This window comes from Musca domestica, unplaced genomic scaffold (assembly GCF_030504385.1).
Source record: "Musca domestica strain aabys unplaced genomic scaffold, Musca_domestica.polishedcontigs.V.1.1 8, whole genome shotgun sequence".
In the NCBI taxonomy this organism is placed as follows: domain Eukaryota; kingdom Metazoa; phylum Arthropoda; class Insecta; order Diptera; family Muscidae; genus Musca; species Musca domestica.
The window spans coordinates 4,560,133-4,572,680 of record NW_026712409.1 but is presented as its reverse complement, the minus strand read 5'-3'; the positions used below and the strand labels follow the sequence as shown (position 1 = coordinate 4,572,680).

General features: G+C 35.2%; 1 protein-coding gene across 1 annotated transcript in view; it reads right to left on the bottom strand.

Moving 5' to 3' along the window:
* The window catches only part of LOC101893836 (uncharacterized), a 203,860-nt gene extending 195,962 nt beyond the window's left edge, over positions 1 to 7,898 (bottom strand). Inside the window, exon 1 of the mRNA XM_059130890.1 lies at positions 6,631 to 7,898. The gene's annotated coding sequence lies outside the window, so the exon portion shown is untranslated. The remainder of the gene's footprint in view (positions 1 to 6,630) is intronic.
* Between the last annotated feature and the right edge of the window lie 4,650 nt (positions 7,899 to 12,548).

The following is a 12,548-nucleotide window of genomic DNA, read 5'->3' as shown; positions in this document are numbered from 1 at the left end:
TATTGTTTTGAGTTGTAGTTGTACTCCCGGTTTCTACAACTCCTCTCTTGCTTTGTTTTTGTTTTCGTTTTTTTTCTCTGTAGTGTTGTTGTTGTCATTATTTTACTGTTGTTTGTTGATAACGAACAATTATGTTGGTTATTCACTGGCAGCTCCTTGCGGCACCATCATGGACATGCAGAGAGGACGAACGAAGAGGAAAGTGTTCAAGTACACTTTGTACCCAACACGAACAACAACAACACCACTTGACTTACTACTGCTGCTGCTGTTGTTGTTGTTGGTGGCGGTGATACTCGTTGGCGTTTCTTTTTTCGGAAGGCATGCCAGTGGGTAAATTTCCCTGCTAAAGTGTTCACACATACATATATGCTCGCACATACATATGTACGCACGTATGGCACAAAAAATTGCTGTAACTTGCCAGTCTGCCTGTCTGTTTATTTAAACGTACTTACATACGCTTCACATATGTTACATTTAGTACATTACACTTCAATGAGTTGTTGCAAACAATTGCCCGTACACATGTACATAGATATGTATGTATAGCATTTCAATGTATATATTTCAAATATTTTCCACACAAGTGGATATTCAAATTCAACACCGAACTACACTCCACATCTGCCCAGCGCATAATGTGGTGCTAAATTTTAAATTCCAAGAAGATACACCTCCCTTTCTTCTTGGGAAAACGTCTCGGACAAACTAATTCCCCTGCCGGGGAGCCCTTAAAGTAATCTGCCGCAGCGAAAAATCTCACGCATATTTGACATCAATTTGTAAGTTTTTTTATTTCTCTCCACTAAACAACAAATAAAAGGCTGCCGACTTTTATTTTTTTTTCACGATTTTAGTGGCCATTCCAAGAATTATCGGTGGTTGCTTCGTTGCTCTTTTTTTATTTCAATTGACCGCCAAGGCGTTAAAAATCCACCGCCGAGATCATTTTAAAATAAATACTCTCGAGCCAAAAGGAAAATACCTCAAACCGCCAAATATACAATTAGAGCAACCAACTGTGAATTATTATTGAAATGAAATAAAGATATATTGTTGTTATATAAATTTAAATAAATAAAGCAATTAATTTTCAAATAGTTGCAGATTTATATGATTTTTTGTTTATAATAAAATCAAAGTGTTATTGTGGGAAATATTGAAAACAGACATGGGATGCCATGAAAATTAACTCATTGAGGACCAAACCCTCAAAGCCTACACCTTGAGGAGGAGGGTATATTAACTTTGTCATTCCGTTTGTTACATCCCTAAATATTCGTCAAAGTCTGTCTGTCTGTTGTGTCTAGGTATAGCCGCCATATATCGGTACCTCCTGATATTCGTCATTTTCCTGATTTTTGCCACATTTTTTCACAGATTTGTCTAAAAAATGATATCTGTAGTTCATAATGGCTTTCAGCTCCTGTGCTGGAACATTCTATAAATATGTCCACGTTTTGGTATAGCCGCTATATAACGGTAATTCCGTATATTCGGCCTATTGATGATTTCCGATATATTTTCTCACAGATTTGTCTAGAAATTGATATTTTTGGTCACAATGGGTTTCAGCTCCGGAGGCGAAACATTGTATGTATAAATCGTATAGCCTCCACATAATGGTACCTCCCGATATTCGGTATTTTGAAGATTTTCGCCACATTTTTCCACTGATTTGTCCAAAAATTTTTATTTGTAGATCATAATTGTTTCTACCTCTGGTGGCAGAACATGGAACATTGAATATCTACCGGTATCCACCGATATTGGGTTTTTTTTTTTTTGATTATCCTAAACACATTTACCCACAAATTTTGGTGTTCAAGAATCGCAAATAATAACAGCCCTGATACTATAGAATAGTCTATATATGTTATTGTGTTGGTATGGCTCCCATATAACGCCCTCACCCACTTTATGGTATTTTTTGAAAAGTTTAACTGCATTATCTAAACGGTCTTACCTGTATTTGTAGTTTAAAGAGGAACACGTTTGAATTCAGATTCTTTAATATAAAAATGTTTTCTTTACCTATCGGTTGAGGGGTTTAAAAGTTTCGTCCGATCGAAATTAATATTTTTACTTGTTTCTCTTTATGGCCATAAATATATAATTATTGCTTAATTTGTAGGTAAAAATGTAAAATTTTATCAAGTGCGACCAGACCGAATGTTAACACATTCGCGGACGTGAATTGTATACGATTTGTTGAAGCAAGATTTGTTCATAAAATTTTATGTATTTCATAATTATGACTAACTGGATCATACAATGTTCTGAGTGCTCTCTACACTTAGATTTAAAACTAGATTCATGAAAACTGCAGCTTTAAGCAGTTTCAAAAAAACGCATTGTCAGATAGCTTAGATTTTTTTGTTCTGCTAATGTGTTAATACCAGAACACAGATTTGGTCGTTTTTACTCCGGAGTAAAACTTGCTCGTGCGATGGAGTACTCGAAGATAAAGATTCTGACACGAAGTTGACCTTCTACTTATTAGTTTCGCTTGGAGGGGGGCTCGCGATCTACTCCTTTTTGAAAAATTAGAGTGAGAGTCAATATGCTCGAAATACAGAAAGAGCATAATCAAACAGTAACATCGATTGAAACAAGGTAACAAAATATCAGTGGGTAATGTCGACAGATGTATACCCTCAGTTAATGTTCGATTGTTTAAAAATATTGTGACCTTTTTATGATTATTAAAATTTTTGACCCTCTATGGAGTAGGTTCTGATGCTATGGCCCAATATTGTCAATTTCGTATCGGACCTATATAAATATGACATAAATATTGCGACGTGCCAGATTTACACTATTTTTGTAACTTATATGAGATACGGGATATTTTTTAGAAAATATTAAAATGTGCACGAGGTAGCATATATAGTCGACCGAAGTATTCCATTTTCATACTTCATCTAAAACAGATAAAAATATTGGTTTGGGCAAAATTACAAGAAAATCGAATCAAAATCATAAATTCCACATTCATCTCTGGTTTCTGGCTGAGAGACATATTTAGATATAGCAAGTTGTAAAGAATTACTGACTTTTTTCACAAATTATGACAGATAAAAATATTGAAATTGGGCCACACATTTGTGGGTGAGGTACCAGATTGGGTTTACAGATATCTATCATCTTCATCTTGGATGTTTATTTTGGTTTCTTTGAGCGTTTTGTTTTTGTGAAAATCTTGAACCCTATGCGGAGTAGGTATCAGAAGATATGATCCGATCTCTTTATTACAGATCATGTGTTGATGAAAATATTGAATGTAATCGGATGTTAATTTCGCGTTTTTTAAGCTTCACGGATATTCAAAGCTTTGAGCCTTTGAGTGAGAGGTACCAGAAGGAATGGTCCCATCTTCACAGCAGTTCTTGTGTCAGTAGAAATAATGGAATGTGTGAAATATAAAGAGAAGCTTATTTCAGATTATTTTAGATCGGAGTCTTAAATCTCATTTTATAAGAGTTGTAATTATTCAAAACTTTGGCCCTTTGTGGGGGAGGTACCTGAAGGAATAGTCCGATCTCTACACCTTTATAACAGATCCTGTATTGATAGAAATATACAGATGTGGAATCGGATGTTTATTTATAAGCTTAATGAATATTCAAAATTTCGACCGTTTGTGGGGGAGGTACCAGAAGGAATAGGCCCATATATTCCATCTTAACAACCTTGGGTTACTAAAATTATTGGAATGTGTGAAATTCGAAGTCAATCGAACTTTTACATCATATTTTATAAGAGTTGTAATTATTCAAAATTTGGACCTTTTTGGGGGATGTGCTTGATAGAGTGGACCGATATTAACCATTTTCGCAGCTGACCTAGCACTGACACAAATATTCGGATTTGCAAATATTGTTTGAAAATCTCAACCTTTTGCGGGGAGTTATCAGAAGGAGAGGACCGATATATTCCATCTTAACAACAGACCTGGGGTTAATAAAATTATTGGGGTGTGTGAAATTTGAAGACAATCGGACTCTTACATCACATTTTATAAGGGTTGTAATTATTCAAAAGTTTGACCCTTTGTGGGGGAGGGACTTGATAGAGTGGACCGATATTGTCAATTTTCGCACAAGTTTCGAAATGTTTGCAAAGTTGGAGCAAAATCACCAGTGCACCAGTCACACAGACGGACGGTCGGACGGACATCGGTAGATCGACTCCAAATGTCCTGAAACGGATTTGGTCCAAAGAAACTTAGAGTCTAAAGCCATTATTTCAATGAGGCACGTTTTGGCCAATCAAATTATATATATACCCTCTCTAGCCTTATGGCTGAGGGTGTGCTTTAAAAATGTTAAATATAAAATATAAAAAATTTACTCTACATATGATTCTAAAATGCTGTATGTAAGCTGACCTTAAACGAGAAGAAATTAAACAAGTTAAGAAGCAGTAAGTTCGGCCGGGCCAAACTTTAAATCCCTTCCAAAATTTGGAACGAATTTGGAAATTTTCATAAAATAAAATCCGTTAAAAATTCTGTTAAAATCTTAAAAATACCGAATAAAGCCATTACATTGGGGTCTCCACGACGTGAACCTACATATGCTTTGTTTGTCATAAGCCATTACCATATTCAAATTCAAAACTTGACATAAGCGGTGAATAATGAACTAAGAGCATCAAAATACCGTATATATCGAGGTACCGTTATATCGGAGCTATACGAAGACCTAGACCTGCATAGACAATTTTCGTCACAGGCTGTAGTATCCATTACGAACTTCAAATACCAAATTTGAAATAATTCCGGTGGATAATGTCGCAAAAATTATCAAAATACCGAATATCCGGAGGTACCGTTATATGGGGGCTATATGAAGACGTGGACCTGCACAGACAATTTTCTGTCTTAGGCTGGAGTATTCATTATGACCTTCAAATACCAAATTTTAAACAATTCCGGTTATTAATGTCGCTAAAATCATCAAAATACCGAATATCCGGAGCTACCGTTTTACGGGGGCTATATGAAAACGTGGACCTACATGGCCCATTTACGAACTTAACCTGCCTACTGGCAAAATAAACATGTGTGCAAAATTTTAGCCTTCTATCTTAATTCTTTCGAAAGATAGCGTGATTACAACAGACAGACGGACATCGCTAAATCGGCTTAGAATTTTACGCTAATCAAGAATATATATGGTATGGTGAAGGGTATAAAATAACTGAAATTGTTATTAATTGCATACTTTTTGGAGTGCCAAACCAGAAATGTAGTAGACTTGAGTATATATGTTTCATATTTCAATATTTTTTCCAATCCATTCTAAATCTCCAGAGCAAAATCAGACGGTTTAATTACAATAAATTACAGGTGAATAAGAAAAAACTCGATGTGTATTTTCACTGACCCTGTACATATTTTTTTCTACATTTTGGAACACAACTCTTCCCAATTCTGCAGTGAGTTTGGATAAACTTTTGGTAAACTTTAAGGATTTCCACTTGTTTACATACATTTTTAATTATTTTAAAAAATACCAAATTATAATTATATAAACCAAATTATTCTGATCACTTCCCACCAAAAGTAAAATCTCCAACAAATATTGAATGTATATATAATATAAATAAGTCCCGCTTATTTGGCTTAAACCCAACATCATTGTTATAAAACAAACAATTGAATTTTCTAATTCTACTTTTCTTTTGTCACTTTTGATGAATTATTCCCTTTTTAAGTGAAAAATTACCAATGTGAGGCCTCTTCCATCCTTCATTCAAAACGTTAATAAATAAGTCCCGCTTATTTTGGCTTAAACAAACAATTTATTTTTCTAATTCTGCTTTTCTTTTGCCACTTTTGATGGATTTTTCCCTTTTTAAGTGAACATTTTCCAATGTGAGCCCTCTTCCATCCTTCATTCAAAACGTTAATTTTGTTAGCAAAAATATATGCACCTGTCCATATCGTGTAGGGAATTTTATGATTTTTTTTTAAGTTTTATTTTTCTTTTTTTTTTTTTGCTTAAGTAAATAACGAAGTCCTTTCAAGCCGCACTCTAATGTAACTTTTTCAACAATTACAACTTTGTATAATGCAAAGCAAGCAAAACTTAAAAGCAAAAACAAATCTCGAACGTTCACTATGAAAACTAAATTGTTTTAATTGCCTCCCTTCGTTGAAAAGCCTAAAAACATTAAAAATTCAACGATGGCGAGAGGAGAGAGTGAATGAATGAAAAAACAACACAACGGCTTTTGAGGGCACTTGGCTTTGCTGGCCACTAATGGCACTTAGACGGCGTATGAGTAATTGTCATTGTGGTGTTAAGCATACGCTGCCACCGTGAGGTAAGGCACGCATCCATATATGCAGCAGGTAGATTGGTAGTTTGGGGAACTACTTTTATTGATATGCCCACCGTCAGGGCGAGACACAATGGCTGCTTGGTTGGCTGACAGGCTGACAAAAGTGCGTGTTTTTGTAAAGCTTTTTGTTGCAATTAAACGCTGGCAAATGACATGTTTGCAATGTTGTTGCATTTGAATAAAAGTGTTGGCAATTATCAAAAAGGTTATGTGATTCCGCAAAACAATTATAGGGATTCGAAAATAGAGGTATTTTTTTAGAAGGAATATACATACATTTCTTTTCGCCATGAATTAATCCAATATCGCGTTTATGGTCGATTTCCTTTTGATTGATTTTTTATATGATGTGTGTTTCTTTGTTAGTTGGTTTTTTTCTGTCCACTAAATAAATAAATATTCACATTTGTGTATATGTGTATGTGGTTCAACTACATACATATGTGTATTTTTTTTCTTGTTTTGTTAATATACACAATTTATTTGGTATTTAATTTTGTTTTGGGGAAATACATTTCATTTGGATTGTTTTAACCGTTGGTTATTTGGCCCCGACCGTCTAATTAGTTGCATTTTTCTTTTGTCGATTTCGTATGCAGTTCCGTTTCTTTTGTTTTGCGGTTTCCTTTTTTTTTTGCTAAATTTTCATTTCAATTCATTACTAATTTAATTGTCATGACTTTGTAGTAATGATAGCTGGCAGATACACTCAGAAACACACACACACTCTCTCTTACAGAGGAGAACAATGATTGCAATTTAAAATGGAATCACCATCGAACTTAACACTGTTGTGGTATTTTCACTTTTTTTTCTTTTTTCCTTTTTTGAATATCCTACGAACCGTACCGTTTATTTGAGAATTTTTTCCTTTTCGATTTCGTTTCAAATGCACATTTTTCCGCTGTGGCGACCAACCACTGATAGAAAGCAGCTATTCGCATGCATATGTGAAAACAGTTGCGTGCGGTATTTTCCTAGTTGTTGAGCTTTTCAAGCGTGTTGTATTAATAAACGGAACAACGTTCGAACTACGACTGGATGCATTCACGCTGACCGAACACGACGTTGCTGTGGTGTTCTGTGGATCCGTACTCCCGTTGTGGCCGTGGAAAGTTTAACACGGAGTGTGAGATAACTGTAACATTGTACAAAGAGTACACATATCACACCAATTCAATGTGTGTCCATACAGCAACACACACGCACACACTTGCACTCCACAGTGGGTAAGTGACCTGCTCCAACAACCAAACAATAACAGGGAGACAATAGTCAGCCAATGTGTGTGTATGTTTTTTTTTCCTTTTCTATGAAAGCAAATAGTAACTTAAAGCAAATAAGAAATGCACACACTTCCACTCTCGCTCTTTTTTTCTACGGCACACACACGCACACTTTCTCTCTCTTCCACTAAACATACACACAAAATAGTAGTCATTCGTCATTTAGTTCGTGCCTTACAACGCCACGACGTATCCTTGTCGAAGAGGATGATGGATATTTGCCGTTATCCGTGTTTTCCGTTCTGGCTTCAACCGGTAGTTTAATGAAACTGAAATGCCTGACAAATGTTTTGTTGTTAATGTTGGCCACCAGGCAAAACAGCTTGCTCATTGTGTGCATGCGTATGCGTGTGTATTGGTGGCACAGTGCAAGTGCTGCGAGTACACCGTGTGTGTGTACGAGTGTGTGGGCCAGCTGTTGGAGTTTGTTTTGTTAATGTTCCGTTTTGTTCCTTTCAAAACAGTCATAAATAATGATAAATGAACTCTCACTCTCTCTCTCAGTCTCATACTCAGTGTTGCTTGCTACTCGCACACTCTCTTACTCTTCGGAGTTAATGTAGATGAAACAGTGTTGCCTATTCTCGTTTTTTTTACATGGGAAATCAGCTAAGATGGTTGTAAATATTTAAATGGGAGAAAAAGAAAATAATTTATGGAAATATAATGAAAATGTTTTTTTTCACATCAGACCTATTGAATTATGTTTTTCTATACAAAGAACTTGTTTTTAGGTCCTTTGGTATGTAGATTTCTTTTGCATATATAAGCGAAAATAGATTATAGAAAATCTTGGAAAAATGTTAATTATGGAAAACGCCCTAAAATCCTTTTTTACAGAAAATATTCTGCCACCGGAGACCCCTTAAAAGTTATCTTACCTATAGATGCCCTTTTGTAGTATATTCTCCCCATAAAAAAACATTTTAATGTTGTTCTAAGATTATAATAAGATTTAAGTCTGTGGTCTATCAAATACCGTAAAAAAAAACCTTTTAAAACTTTTTTGGGCTAAGCTTGGACTATATCGAATATTTCCCTTACTTTATAGGTAACAGATAAATTGGGCGGAATTTTCCAATTTCACACTTCATATAATACTGATACAAATATTAAGATGTGAAATTGAAAGAAATATGTAAGTTTTAGGAGATATAAATTTCGAAAATTTTGATCCTTTTTGGGAGGAGAAGGGGTGGATAGATATATTTCATTTTCACATCAGATCTCGTGTTAATATAAATATTAGAACGTGTGAAATTTGAGAACCGGATGCTTATTTCGCATTTTATGAGCATATTTTGACCCGTTGCGAGGGAGGTACCAGACGGAGTGGGCCGATATATTCCACCCTCATACTAGATCTTGTGTTCATAGAAATATTAGTATGTGCGAGTATGAAAGACCTGCTCATTTCTCATTTTGACCCTTTGTGGGGTAGGTATCAGAAGGATTGGCCCGCTCTATCCGTTTTTCGCACCAGATCGTGTTTTAATATAAATCTTGAGATGTGAAGATAGTAATCGGATGATTATTCCACGTTTTAAGAGCTTAATAGTAATGAAGGTAAATTTTGGAGTGGGCCGATATTATCCATTTTTGGACCTGACATAGCACTGCTACACATATAAGGATTTTCAAAGACTACCCAAAAATAGTTTATACTTTCTTGTTCTATAAGATAATTATTTTCCGTGAAAATTTTGACTTTTTTAAGATAATTATTTTCTGTGAAAATTTTAACATTTTTTGGGGGAGGTACCAGAAAGAGTGGACCGATATATCCCATCTCCGAACTCGACCTATGTTTGATAATAATATTACCATGTACCAAGTTTGGACCAATTCGGACACTTCCTTCGAGAGTTAAGGTGCGCGCCAGCCATACAGACGGAAAGACACCCTAGACACCCAAATGTCCTGAATCGAATTTGATCCAAAAAGACCTAGGTTCTAAAGCCATTATTCCGATGAGTTAAGTTTTGATCTTATCAAATGATATATACCCTCTGTACCCATATGGATAAGGGCATGAAAATAATAGATGGACACATAAGAGATCGAGTTGAAGACTTTAAGCTTAGAGGTAAAGCATGTCCCTCATCAATAAACAGTTGTAGAACTCACATATGTTTTAATATTTGGAGCAGCTTTAGCCATAATTTTTTGTCTGAAGAACAAAATATTTGTTTTTAATATTTTCATGGAACAAAGATTCAGCCCCAGTTATAAAATAAATGCTGGACAAAGGCCAACGAAACGAGTGGCGAAAAATTACATAACATTTGATTTTTCGGTGAAATAATATGGTAATATTTGTGAGCATGAATTGGTCCGCTGTTTCTGTCTGACTAATAATTTAATTTTATTTCTATATCTTTATAATCGTTTCTGTAAATATATTCTATTTTTGAAAGGTAATGATCTCCGTTAATTTTTTAAATCTAAAAGAAAAAGTCGTCGTTACTCATCACATGTAATTAAATAAAAAAATCTCTTACTTTCCCACATCCCAAAAGCAGTACATATAAAAATCACTAAATTGGCAACACTGCTGAGTAAACTAAACCATTTGTTTACATTCCTTTAGCTCTCTGTTTACTTAAACAAAAGCACTCTCAACAACTTAATAACTTGGTCTGCTCTCTGTTATTGCTGCTCATTGCACAGTAAATAAGGAGAAGGTACAACTTCATAATTTTGTCGGTGGCCGAACTCGCTCTCTCTCTCTCTCTCTCTCTCTCTTTTCAACTATATCTCCCAGTAATAAATATCTCCCTGTATTAACACGTCCTTTGCGTCCGTTGACGACGGGCAACAGAGTTAAATGTTGTCTTTACAAAATTAACAACAACAGAAAACATTTTGAATATGAGGTCGTTTTATAAATAGTCCAAATTCTCGATATACAAACAAACCGGCAATATACAGCCAACCAACCGAACACCACCCAGCCAGCCAGTCAGCCAAGGCAGCCCCGTCGCTGTGTTAGACCATTGCCCGTTGTCTGTTTTGGTCCCAGCACGCCACTATTTTTTACTCTTTTGGTCGGTTGTGGGGGCCATCGTTGCATTCAGACACGCAACACATATTCACACACACACACACTCACGCACGGACACAAGTGAATTCTTGAAGAATTCACTTTCGTCTTCAAACGACCACGACGATGTCGTCGACACACATTTTTCCTGGTTTGTTCTAACATGGCATTTCTTTAGCTTTTTGGGTTTTTCGTTGTTGTTTTTGGAAGATGTTTGTCTGTGTCATTGTATTTTTGGCGCTTTCTATAAATTGTCATGTCTAAGAGTGCAATAAAGGGGGGTTTTGGGAGGGGGGTTTTATGTGAAATGTAAATTTATTTCTTGTTTGGCTATTGCTATTGTTGTTGGTGTTTGTGCTGTATGTAATGCATCATTAGTAGTATAAACGACAATTTAAACATTTGTCGGAATACAATGTTTGCAGTCAATAGAATAACAAGAACAACAACAAAGAAATTTGTATAAATAATTCATGGAACTTTTTTTCTGTTCCTATTAAAACATTGGTTGGGATATCTGTAGGAAAAAATAAAAAATATAAATAAATTTAATTTTTATTTAAGAAATTTTAAGGTCAAAAAATGTTTTTTTTTTCATTATTGAATTTTTTAGGAAATACGTTTTTAAGGCCCATGAGAAAAATATGGATCCGAATAAAACAATAACAGTAATTCGGTCCTGTATTATGTACTTCTGTTACTTGTTACACCCTCAGCCATATGGCTAGAGAGGGTATATATCATTTGATACGGCCAAAACGTGCCTCATCGAAATATCGTTTTTATACCCTCCAACATAGTATAGACGGTATATTAAGTTTGTCATTCCGTTTGTAACACCTCTAAATATATATTTTAGACCCCACAAAGTATATATCAGCATAAAATTCTATATCGATTTAGCGATGTCCGTCCGTGGAAATCACACTAGCTTCCGAACGAAATGAAGTAGGTTGATAGACTTTTACTCAAATATATGTTATGTCTGCAGGACTTTTGGTATTGAAAATGGACCATATATGTCCACGTTTTGGTATAGCCCCCATATAACGGTACCTCCCGATATTCGGTAATTTGTTGATTTTAGCGACATTATTCACCGGAATTGATTCAAATTTGATATTTGAAGTTCGTAATGGATACTACAGCCTAAGACCGAAAATTGTCTATGCAGGTCCACGTCTTCGTATAGCCCCCATATAACGGTATCTCCCGATATTCGGTATTTTGATGATTTTAACGACAATATTCGTCGGAAATGTTTCAAATTTGATATTTGAAGTTCGTAATAGATTATTATTCACCGATTTTATTAAGTTTCGCATTTGAATATTGTAACGGCTTGTGACAAAGGTTACCTATGCAGGTCCATGTCGTCGTATAGACCCTAATATTACTCCTACATTCGGTACTTTTTAAGATTTTAACAGATTTTTTTAACGGATTTTATTGTTTTTGGGAATCGCCAAATTCGTTACAAATAGTGGAGGGTATTCAAAGTTCGGCCCGGCCGAACTTAGAGCTTTTTTTACTTGTTAGACCAAAATTTGATCCAAACTTTGTACATCCTAATATTATTGTAAAACTTAAATCGAGTTCGGTCCACTCCTTGTGGTACCTCCCCCCCAAAATGTCAACATTTTTAAAGAAAATAAATTACTGTATCCGATTTTGCTTCAACTTTGCATATCCTAATATTTGCATCAGTGCTAGGTCAGGTACGAAAATGGACAATATCGGTCCACTCCATCAAGTACCTCCCCCACAAATGGTCAAAATTTGGATTAATCATAACTCTTAAAAAATGTGATGTAAGAGCCCGATTGTCTACATACACACATCGCAATATTTTTATTAACCCAAGT